Raw genomic sequence first — 12,572 nt, 5'->3', positions numbered from 1 at the left:
GATGGGCGGGCAGCAGCTCACGGGCATTAACGCGGTAGGGCAATCTCCCCGAGGAGAACGGGCCTTTTCGGTGGTGGCTCCTGCGTGTGGGATGCTTTCCGCAGGGAAGCCTGCCTGGTGCCCTCGCTGGCTGATTTGAGGTGCCAGGCAAAAATGTTTTCAGCCAGGCGTTTGGCCTTTAGCCTGGAGAACTGTAGATATTGTGGCCTCCTCTAGTGGGTGGGATATTGAGCAGTGAAAAATCCCCCTCCTCACTGGCTCTCTGTGGAGAACCGAAATTTAGACTGAAAAAACGACAGAAACTGAAATGGACAGATTTGTCTGTATCCTGATAGGGGGTCATCATTCAGCTAAGAATGTCTGTTTCTCCTTTCAGGCCAGCTATTATATGGAGATACTCTACATGGCTATGGGGTTAGAAAAGAAAATTGTCGGGTATATCAGCATAACGATATACATTTTGCTTATGTTCATAACTCTCCTGGTGGTAAGATTCTCTCCCATTTCTACATCAACGCCGACGTGATGAGCTCCAGATGTTGTGGCCTACAACTCCATAATCCCTAATCATTGGTCACACAGGCTGGGGCTGATGGGAATTGTAGTCCAAAAATGTCTAGAAGGCATCACGTTCGTCTCCCCTGATATGAATGTTTAGCTCCTCCTTGTAATGCTTCTACCCTTGGCCTACTCCAAAGGCCAGCACTTTGATAGTGTGTGTCTGTGTTAAACTGGCTGAGTTGTTCCAGTTTCCTACAGACAAACTACAAGTCCAGGTTCAGATGGCATGCAAAGACAAACCAAAGTTTCGAAAAATTTATTGGATTTGCCATAGCTCACCATCGCCATCTAGTGTCACATTTGTATAATGCACTTTGCAACCCAGTTTAAACGTTTTATTTGCAGCTGTATAGCTGAGTGCCTGGTTTGGCTTAGGGTTAAGTAAAAACAGAGCTTCCACCTCTGGGCCCATCCAGGCTGTTGCTAATTTCAGGTGGGATTCAGATGGGCTCAATCCCCAGTTGCATCTCCAGGTAGGGATGGGAATGTACTCTGCCAGAAACTCTGGAGAGCTGCTGCCAGCCAGTGTAGTCAATACTGAGTTCGATTGGCTAATGGGCTTCACTCAATATAAGGTAGTTTTTTATATTCCTACGTCTGTAGGGCTATAGTTCAATGGTAGAACATCTGCTTTGCAGTTAGAAGGTCCTAGGTTCAATCCTCAGTATCTCAAGGCTAGGGAAGACACCCTGGCTGAAACCCTGCAAAACTACTGCCAGTCAGTGCAGACATTGCTGAGCTAGAGGGATGCAATGGTCTGACTTGGCACAAGGGAGCTTCTTAGGTTCCTAATCACATACTAGCCAATAAGCGGCGAGAGCTGATTGGGAGGTTTAGCGCAACAAACCCTCTTCCCAAAAATGCGGGAAGCAACAAGGAAATGCACTGGAATGATCTAATCTCCCTGTAAGGTAATGAATATGGTCACCCATTAAATAGCTGACATCTCCCTGCAAATAAATCAGAATGTATGCTCAATAGGCAGGCCATCTTGAAGCACCCTTCCTCTCTCTTTCTAACTTCCCTGTTTTTTGTATCCGTTAGATCCGTTTTGCTGATTCTTCGGGGCACAGAAATCTCCTACTCAGTGGCTTGGGGATCAGTAGCATCACCTGCGTCCTCTTAGCCATGGCGATTGAATTACAGGTCTGTATTGCAAGTCCGCAAACTCTTGATGTCTGACGCTAAGCACCCACCAATGCTGCACCCTCAGTTCTTGGGATAATGATAAATAATAATTTATCTGTTGCATTTGTTAGTCTTTTTTGTTTGCAGAAAGTAAAGTCCCCAAGGGACTTGCAATGTAAGACAAGAATGAAAACCAAAACTGAAATAAAATAAAAGCTGAAAGCATTCTTATGCATAAAACAAAGGAGGCCACAATATCCCAAACTCCCCGAGCCTGGCTGAAAAGAAACATGTTTGCCTGGTGCCCCCAAGTAGTTAGTGATGGTGAACCTCCCTGGGAAGAGAGCATTTCATAAGCAGGTGCCACCACTGAAAAGACCGTTCTCCTGTTGCCACTCTATGGAGATGGCACATGGAGAAGAGCATCACATGATGAATGATGCTGATTTTGTGTAGTGGATGCTGCTTTAATGGAAATTATGGGTTGCAGTCAACTGAATCCTACTCAGAGGGAACCCATCATAATTATGTGGTGTGGTGGTCAGCTGGTGTGGTGCAGTGATTAGATCAGGGGTCCGCAAACTTTTTCAGCAGGGGGCTGGTCCACTGTTCCTCAGACCTTGTGGGGGACCGGACTATATTTTTTTTTTGGGGGGGGGAATGAACAAATTCCTATGCCCCACAAATAACCCAGAGATGCATTTAAAATAAAAGGACACATTCTACTCATGTAAAAACACGCTGATTCCTGGACCATCCGCGGGCTGGATTTAGAAGGTGATTCGGCCGGATCTGGGCCCCCAGGCCTTAGTTTGCCTACCCATAGATTAAATTGTCGGATTAGGGTGTGGGGAGAACAAGGTTCGAATCCCCACTTGGGTCAAAAAGCTCACTGGGTGTGACCTTGAGGCCAGCCCCTGCCTCTCCGCCTAACCTACCTCACAGGGTTATTTTGGGAGAGGGAGAATCACGTGTGTGCCACCTGGACATTCTCAGAGCAAAAGGTGGGATAGAAATGCAATAGATAATTAAATAATAAATGAAGAAATCCATTAACTTCAGTGCTGCATACCAGCCGAGATGAGCTAAAGTCCATTAACTTCAGCGAGTCTGCCCTGAGTTGGACTGGCATTGGATAAAACCCTATAATTTTATTTATTTGTTCATTTATTTCTACAGTCACGGAACATGAACATTTACACATTGACAGGGTTCAGCCAGCCTGCTTATATAGAGCTCCACTAGAATTCAACAGTAACCATTTTCTGTAACCATCCAATCACTGAACGTCACTTTCAATCCCTTATTTGCATATGTGGACCTGAGTGAAAACTATCTACAGTATCCCCCGGCTGGCCCAGGGTGAGAACTTCAGTACATAACAAAGGGTGCTTCAGAGAGCAGTTTGCCAAACCGCTCTGAGAAGTGCCTCCGATCTCTGCCCCGCTAAACAGCTTGCATGGGCTGCCTGCTTGCTCGCTTGCCTGCCATTATGATGGAGTTGGTGTGGCTGCTACTATCTGTAGCTTGATGACATTCTCTTACACACATTCCATTTCGTGCTCCTTCTCTCTATCCTTTTCTCTCTTTTCTCTCTCCAGATAGCCTTACAGCTTTCTCCTCTTTTGGCCTCTCTGCGTAGCCATCTTAATTTATGCCTTCAAGCAGATCCCGGAAACCAGCGGCCAGAACTTCCTGGATATCAGGAGGACCGAGGCAATCCGAATGACCGGGACCCTCCTGCTCATGCAAATCTCAGAGGACTAGAAACTTGGGAGACAGTCCATGCAGATATTCTGTTCGGTTGGCCCATTGGTGATCGCAGCAATTTCCCTTCTGGTCTGACTGAACAGCCTGGACTTTATTCCTTCTTTTTCCTACACTGGACTCCAACTGCCACCACCTCTCACTATTGGCTTATGTACCTACCTGAAGGGTCATAGGCTACCCATCCGTGCTTTAATCAGCCTTAATAAAAGCTGGATCAGCCACTCATGCAGAGACACAGCAGGGAACTTCATTTCTGGATGATGCGTCCAGCTCTCAGGCACCTATAATCCACATATGGGGGACCAGATGTCTCCAGATGTTGCTGAACTGTGACTCCCATCACTACTGGCCATGGTGGCTGGGGCTTATAGGGGTTGGACTCCCACATCAGGAGTCCCCCATCCCTCCCACAACATCACAAGTTCCCCATCCCTCATCTAGAGTTATGCCCAATGGCCATCCTACTCAGAGTAGACCCATTGAAACTAATGAACTTGGCTTCCTCAATATCTTTTTTTTTAAAGAAAAAACTGTCTAACAGGCTATTTTTCTATTGGTGCTTATTGCTCAGCCTTCATTATCATTATTACATTTTTGTTGAAAATAGCACATGCTGTATAAACTGAAGTATAATAATAATAAATCCACGTGTGATGTATATCCCTGTCTCCAGGAAGTCTGTGTGTTTCTTTTCATAGAATCATAGAAATGTAGAGTTGGAAGGGAGCCTGAGGATCATCTAGTCCACCCCCCTGCAATGCAGGAATATGCAGCTGTCGCAGACAGGGATCAAACTCGCAACCTTGGTGTTATCAGCACCACACTCTAACCAAGTGAGCTATCCAGGCTCTAACAACCACAAAATTACAATCCTGCCTGTTTCTCCAAGGAGCTGAAGGCAGCATCCATGGTTCTCTCCTCCATTTTGCCCTCACGCCAACCCTGTGAAGTAGGTTAGGCTGGGAGATGGTCCCAAGGCCATCCCAATGAGCTCTCAGATACTCTTTGCTGTGAGAAGCCACACTGACGCCTTTGCCTCAAAGGCCTGAGGTAAAAGTGTCCCTAAGGTTTCTTAAACTCAGTCATCAGGCCCGTGGAGGAGATGCCATGGAGGCGACAGGTGGATTCCAACGAGATGGGGGCAGCAAAGATGGAGGTGGAGTTAGATGGCCCAGGAGAAGGCCTGTGTGAGGTGAGGGAGGCGGAATTGGGGCGTCAGGGAATGTTGGAGCTTGCGGAAGTGACCAGGGACCAAAAGGCTCAGGAGCTGGATTCTGGGGTGGGTTGTCAGTGAGCTTGCCGATCAGAAGGTTGGCGGTTCGAATCCCCGCAACAGAGTGAGCTCCTGTTGCTCTGTCCCAGCTCCCGCCAACCTAGCAGTTCGAAAGCACACCAGTGCAAGTAGATAAATAGGCATCGCTGTGGTGGGATGGTAAACGGCGTTTCCATGTGCTCTGGTCTCTGTCACGGTGTTATGTTGCGCCAGAAGCGGTTTAGTCATGCTGGCCACATGACCCGGAGAGCTGTCTGTGGACAAACGCCCGCTCCCTTGGCCTGAAAGTGAGATGAGCGCCGCAACCCCAGAGTCGCCTTTGACTGGGATTAACCGTCCAGGGGTCCTTTACCTTTTTACCTTGCTAACAGCAACCTGCTAGATCAGGCCAATGGCCCCTCTAGTTCAGCATCCTGTTCCCCAAAATTCCTTTGAGAAACCGGAAAGTAGGACCCAAGCACAAGAGCACCCTTCTGTGGCATCACAGCCTCCAACTATGGAAGGACAGTACAACCATCTTGGCTAGTAGGCATTGATAGCCTTGTCGTCCATGAATTTGCCTAGACCTCTTATAAAGCCATCCAGTTTTGTGGCCATCACTGCCTTTAGTGGGAGGGAGTTCCACAGGTTAACTGCACACTGCATGAAGCAGTCCTTTCTTTTCTCTGTTCTGAATCTTCCAACACTCAGCTTTGTTGGGTGGACCTGGGTTCTAGTGTTATGTGAGGGGGAGGGGGAAGAAAACCTTTTCTATATCCTCTTTCTCCATAGCACAATGCGTAATTCTATACATCTCTTGTCAGGTCACCTCTTTTTTTATTCTCTAAAGTAAACCCACAAATGTAATGTTTCCTCCCATAGGCGCTACATGAATGCTGAACACTTGAAAGCCCCATACTAATTATTATATTAACCTTTAAAATCCTCTGGGATTTAATGTGAACTTGGGAAATTCTAGCAAAAGAAGAGGAGCTCCAGGCAATGAAAGCAGCGCCGTTCCATCCCTACCGGGATGAACTTCTTATATCTTCAACCATCATGTAAAGTAGATCAATATATTTAATATTGTATTTAATTGTTGTGGGGCGAAGGTCATGTTGTTGTTGTATAAATATTTCAAGCTCCTGATTTGCAATTTGGAGGGGAGGAGGTGCTAAACTGAGAGTGTGTGGCTTTCCTAAGGCCTTTTAGTGTGCTTGTGTTAAAGGTGGTTTTAAGTCAGGATTTGCTGATGGTCCCTTAGCCTGGTTTCTTCCAGAGAGGATACACAATCCTGTTAATACTCTGCAGGCAACCTCTGAGCAGCTATGCTACACCAGCTGTATTACTCAGATCTGATACGCTCCAACATGGACGTCCTTTATTGGGCCTTCCAACTGTCAACAGCTTCCCCTGGAATCTTCCAGCCACCATCCCCTGATTGGCTCTTGCAACGCTGTGAACCTTCCGAATGACTTGTTTCAATGGGAAATAGAGCCTGGCTGCCTGTTCCGCCATTCGCCAGTTCCGAAAGCTTGGGCTAGTCCAGGGGTCTGCAACCTTTAAGACAAAAAGAGCCACTTGGACCCGTTTCCGAAGAAAAAAAAAAACTGGGAGCCGCAAAACCATTGCGGCATTTAAAACAAATATAACACTGCATATATTGTTTCTTACCTTAATGCTATATATACAGGATCGTAATGCACACACCGCCCCCATGCGACGTCACAGCCAGTACAGCGCCTGCCACAGTGGGGAGTGTCGGGGTGCACAATGCGCCTCCTCCCCTCGCCAGTATCCGCCCCGGAGCCGCGGCAAAGGTGTAAAAGAGCCACATGTGGCTCCGGAGCCGCAGGTTGCAGACCCCTGTCCTAGTCCAACTTCCCAACCACTACGCCACGCTGGCTCTTTCGATGGGTCTACTCTGAGTAGGGCTCGGCTAGCGACAACCCAATAATAACAATCTTGCATGTGGCTGAGTTAAGGCCGCCTGGCATGCTCACTGCTCAGCTGCTCAGCCACGATGGGATCCTGGTATACCTAATTCAATCACCTGGCCTTCCAACTGCCAACAGCTCCCCCAAATGGAATCTTTCAGCATCCTTCCTCTGATTGGCTCTTGCAATACTGCCTGCCCTTTGATGTCTTTCTTTCAAGAGAAAACAGGGCGGGGCTGATTTCACCCCTCTACTTCCAAGAACAGAAAGCTGCGGTAAGTTTCTGTGCCTTGCATAGCTGTCAACCTTCCCTTTTTGGGCGGGAAATTCCCTTATTCCAGCGCCATTTCCCGCTGCTTCCCGCTGCTTTCCCGGATTGTGAGATATCCTGTAGACTGTCCCCAGGATAGGTGAGGCTGCTGATCCCTTATTTTCAAGGCTGCTGATCCCTTATTTTCAAAATTGAAAGTTGACAGCTATGGTGCTATGAGGGGGTGGGTTGGCTCCCTACAGACAGACTTCACCGCTACCCACTTCTGGGACTGTTGACCCAATGGATTACCTTGGAGGACAACTGCTTCGGTTTTCCCTCCATCGTTTCTGACTTGGTTTAAATCTGGGAGTAGGAAACTTGTTGCCCCCCCCCCCAGGTGTGGTTGGACCACGACTCCCACCCCTGCTTCCTGTTGGCCATGCTGGCTGGGCCTGATGGGAGTTGAAGTCCAAGAACAGATGGAGCCCACGGGCTCCCTATCCCTGCCTTAATCAGTTGTAATAACAAGCCAGAACAGGCACTCATGCAGAGACTGAGCAGGAAGCCTCCTTGTCTGGGTGGTGCTCCCAGCTCTCAGGAGTCTGCCTCTCTGTCTTCCTAACTTCTTTAAACATTCAGGAGGCAAGTCACAGGCTTTAAGTATGTCCCTGCCACAAGCATTCACTACCACAAGACGTGCTTTTTAGACTTTTTTTGTTTCCCACCCTGGGACTGAAAATATTCAGTGAAAGGTGAGCTATAAACACCACTAGTAAGTAAGTAAGTAAGTAAGTAAGTAAGTAAGTAAGTAAATGCATTTTGCAGGAGGGTTTCCAGCACATAGCAGAAATTTAGGTTTGTGCAATTGAAGTGGATTAAAAGGCAATATCACCCCAGCGCAATAAGCACATTTTTGAAAAGAAAAAAAGGAACAGACTTTTTGCAGTTTGGAAAATGACGTGGAAATGCCTAGAAAAGTGTAGAAGGAAGGAATGCCTGACAAGCAAATCAGGCTGAGTGCTGAGCTCAGCGTCATATAATCACCCTGCGAACAATGTGGTATAGTGGTTAGAGTGTCGGACTAAGACCCAGATGGCTAGGATTCAAATGCCTACTTGGCTATGAAGCTCACTAGGTGACCTTGGGCTGGTCACTGTCCTCTCAGCCTAACCTGCCTCCCAGGGCTGTCATGGGGAGGTGGAGAAACATATATGTCACTTTGAGCTCCTTGGAGATAAAGGGGGGATGTAGACTGGATAACTTGCTGTATTTTTTGCTCTATAAGACTCACTTTTTGCCTCCTAAAAAGTAAGGGGAAATGTGTGTGTGCGTCTTATGGAGCGAATGCAGGCTGCGCAGCTATCCCAGAAGCCAGAACACAAGCAAGAGGGATTGCTGGTTTCACTGCACAGCAATCCCTCTTACTGTTCTGGCTTCTGAGATTCAGAATATTTTTTCCCTTGTTTTCCTCCTCCAAAAAATAGGTGCGTCTTGTGGTCTGGTGCGTCTTATAGAGCGAAAAATACGGTATTTAAAAAATAATAAGTGAGGAGGGTGGTGAAATTAAGTTTAAAAAGTTTGAAGAACTGCCAAGTATGTTAATAAACTGGTTGCAATATTATCATCTAAATGAATTGTTTAAAACAGATAAAAAGTTAGGTTTTGGGAACCAATCATTCCAGTTGGAGAGAGACCTGCTGGATATTAGTCATATTAAGGTAATTTGGAGAGAGACCTGCTAGATATTAGTAATATTAAGGTAATTTCAGAAACGTATAAGATATGCAAACAAAAGATGAGCAAGTGAAATCTTCTATGATACACTGGGCAATGGATAGCAAAAATGTATAAATCTGAATCGAATATTTGCTGGAAGTGCAAAGAAAAAGAAGGTACCTTTTTCCATATGTAGTGGGAAATAATATACAATGAGCTGAAAAAAAATGTTTAAGGCAACTTTTTATAAGAAACCGTCTTTTAGAGATTAGAGATACCTAAACAATATAAAAACTTGTTTATATATGTGACCACAGCTGCTCGTATGATATTTGTCCAAAGATTGAAAGAAGACAACGTCCCAACCAAAGAAGAATGGCAGCAAAAAACTATTGGAATATATAGAAATGGCAAAACTCACCGGAAGAATAAGAATTCAATACGACAGTGTCTTTGATTTAGAGTGGAAAACGTTTATTGAATATTTTATAAACTATTGCAAACAGATACAATCATTAGCAGGTTTAACTTAAAGACGTGCAGCGTGATAAAACTAATTTTGAATATATGGGTTAACTAATAATTAGGCTTAAACTGGGAGCTGCAGTAAAGATACTATAAATATAAGAAACCGCAGAAAGGGAGGAGGGAGGCAGAAACGGGGTTTTGAAATTTGATGTAAAATAATATCTTTTTTGTTTGATGGAAACTGGAAAATGAAACACACACACACACACACAAATATATATATATATATATATATATATATATATATATATATATATATATGAGAAAGGTGGTATATAAATGCAATATAAAAAAATCGATAAATCAAAGTGAACTCTCAGCAAAGACTGGTGATTGGCATACATTTAAAGGGGACTGTAGCTTGTAAAGGGTTCAGGGAACTGTAGGTCCATAAGGGGCAAACTATAGTTCCCATTATCCTTTGGTGGAAGCCATAGGGTTTAAATGCGTGCGTGTACATAGCCATAATCAAACCTCTGCAAAAACAAATCAGGAGGGGTGCCCAATAAACAGGCTGTCAGGAGGAGCTGTCCATGGACCATTTAGTCAGGCATAGGCAAACTCCGGCCCTCCAGATGTCCCTAGCTAACAGGACCAGTGGTCAGGGATGATGGGAATTGTAGTCTCAAAACATCTGGAGGGCTGGAGTTTGCCTATGCCAGGTTTAGCTATTCTTATGTTCTTAAAGAAGTTGCAAGAGACAATAACCGCCTGACAAAATGTCCCTCTTCTTCCCCCCACAGCTGAGACTCAATTATGAAAACTACCGGAAGAAGCATTGATAGCAAGGCAGTGCCGGAACCAAAGCCCATAGTTCACAAATGGGTGAGTTTGGACATGGCCAACTCCCTGCAATGCAGGAATATGCAGCTGTCCCACATGGGGATTGAACTTGCAACCTTGGCATTATCCCCACCATGCACTAACCGTCCAATTTGACCTAAGAGGCCATTTTTAAAATTCAACCCTCCCACATCAAACAAGTGACATCACACAACCAGAATACTGGGGAGCGTTCTGCTGTTGCACTCAGGCCCTGCTACGTTCTTTTCTAAAGGATGCTGCTGGCTCCCAGAAGCCTTTGGTCCAGAAATAGGGGGAACTGTGGGTCTTCTAGATACTGCTGAACCGCAGCTCCCACTAGCCCTGACTACTGACCATGCTGGCTTGGGGCTGATGGGAAATGGAGTCCAGCAATACCTGGAGGGCCACAGGTTATATCACCTTGCACCATAAACACTCCTCCTATGAGCAGAACTCTGCCCACACTGCCTTAAGATCCAAGCCATTTGTCTTTCATTAATTATGTCCTATGCATTGATGGGGACACGGGTGGTGCTGTGGGTTAAACCACAGAGTCTAGGGCTTGCTGATCAGAAGGTGGGTGGTTCGAATCCCCGTGACGGGGTGAGCTCCCGTTGCTCGGTCCCTGCTCCTGCCAACTTAGCAGTTCGAAAGCACGTCAAAGTCCAAGTAGATAAATAGGTACCACTCCGGCGGGAAGCTAAACAGCATTTCCGTGCACTGCTCTTGTTCGTCAGAAGCAGCTTAGTCATGCTGGCCACATAACCCGGAAGCTGTACGCCGGCTCCCTCGGCCAGTAAAATGGGCTGAGCGTTGCAACCCCAGAGTCGGTCACAACTGGACCTAATGGTCAGGGGTCCCTTTACCTTTACCTTATGCACTGATGAACGCTTTGCCTGACAGCTGCTCTTATCTGCTGCTTTGATTTCCTGTAGGAGGTGACAAATTCGCTTCTCCGAACAGTGCTGGTCACCAGCTTGGGATCTATCCAATATGGTTACATCCTCTGGGTAGTCTATTCCCCAGTGCTGGTAAGAGGACCCTGCGGCACAGGCGGTTTCTTACAACAGGGGCTTCTGACTAAGCTTCTGGGAGTTAGCAAATCACGGAACAGTAGAGTAGGAAGAGACCCCCAGCGGTCATCTAGTTCAGTGTTTCCCAACCTTGTGCCTCCAGCTGTTTTTGAACTACAACTCCCATCATCCCTGACTAGCAAGACCAGTGGCAAGGGATGATGGGAATTGTAGTCCAAAAACAGCTGGAGGCACAAGGTTGGGAAACACTGATAGTTGAAACCCTTGCGATCCAGGAATCACAGCTAAAGTCATCAGAGATATTTTCAGGTTGTATCTAGGGGTGGAGAGAAATTTGAAATAGTTTGTGTTTTAAGGGCACAACTACCTAAAATACACTTTCCAAAACAAGTTGCCAACTGGAACACCCTTCAAAATTCACACTTCTCAGAATTTTGTGGTGCAGTGTTTCAGCTAGTGTATACAAAAAATAAAATGTGTATATTATTAGTGCAGATAAATGCATGTATATTAGTTAAAATAAGATAGGCTTCCCACCAAGTTTTACTCAGCGTAGTGCCATAGGGGTCTCCTAACAACTCTCAGCACCCTTAACAAATGAAATAATTTGGTGACGATGGAGCCTTGGTCTCTTGCAGCAAAAACTCGAAAGTGTCTAGTGGGACTTTAAAACAGGTGTAGAGGATCTTTCTTCAGCCCAAGGCTCACATTCTCTTCTGAGCAACCATTGGTAGATGCTGTTGGTGGACAAGGCTGGAGGAAGAACCATTTACAGAAAGAAGAAAACAATGAAATGCTTAGGGTTTTATTTTACAAAGTTGAAATCAACTATTTAAAACCTTTTTAAAAAATGAAAATTAAAATCAAGGGTAAGCCGAAAACCGGATTCAAACAGACACCAACGCTCTATGTGTCTGTATAGGCTTTCTCAAAAGAAAACGTTTTTAGCAGTCACCGAAAAGAATACAGTGAAGGCGCCTGCTTGATATCAAGAGGCAGGGAGTTCCAAAGTGCAAATGCTGCCACTCTAATAGAGAGAAGTTCTACATATGAGTATTATGTGGCACCTGCAAGGGTGCCAGTTCCTTCTGATTAGGATGTGTTGTGGATACACTAACCCTGCCCATGATATGATTTCCTCTCTTAGCTCATGGAAGACATGGGTGATGCTGCGAAGACTCCAGGAGAGCAGCAGTATCTGTCCTTCATGCTAGGCCTTGCCATCAGTTTGTTCCCTATTGGAGGCCTTACTGGAGCACTCATCGCAGGAGTCATGGTGGATGAATATGGAAGGTATATATAGATGACCTGGTGATTAGTGAACTTCCAGTCCTAACTTTGGACGTGGGGCAGGTGGGCAGGGGAGTGGGGCTTCTGCTGAGCCCTGTCTCCCCAGCCGAGGCTCGATGTAACTTCTGGCTGAGGAGGTTCACCCTGTAAAAAGGCATCCTGGATTTTAACAAGAGATATTCAGCCAGCCGAAGTAATGCTCTCGTTTGGGTGGCATTCGACAAAGCAGACCCATTCAAATGAATGAGCCAGCCTGAGCGAGCCCCCCCCCCCTCTATTTCATTGTGGACTTTCTCCAT

The 12,572-nt window shown here is 45.9% G+C and overlaps 1 long non-coding RNA gene across 2 annotated transcripts; it reads left to right on the top strand.

Annotated features, from left to right (window-relative positions):
• The first annotated feature begins 6,588 nt into the window (after window positions 1-6,588).
• On the top strand, window positions 6,589-12,505 carry LOC144326871 (uncharacterized). Of its 2 annotated transcripts, XR_013391757.1 has the most exons (4): window positions 6,589-6,923; window positions 9,889-9,970; window positions 10,885-10,980; window positions 12,131-12,505. It is a non-coding gene; the product is annotated as an uncharacterized LOC144326871 (long non-coding RNA). The 2 variants fall into 2 exon arrangements; XR_013391756.1 differs by lacking the exon at window positions 6,589-6,923 and having other exon boundaries at window positions 9,433-9,970.
• The last annotated feature ends 67 nt before the right edge of the window (window positions 12,506-12,572 follow it).

Source organism: Podarcis muralis, chromosome 2 (genome assembly GCF_964188315.1).
Source record: "Podarcis muralis chromosome 2, rPodMur119.hap1.1, whole genome shotgun sequence".
In the NCBI taxonomy this organism is placed as follows: Eukaryota; Metazoa; Chordata; class Lepidosauria; order Squamata; family Lacertidae; genus Podarcis; species Podarcis muralis.
The sequence above is the reverse complement of the archived record's forward strand: the minus strand, read 5'-3'. Positions and strand labels throughout refer to the sequence as shown.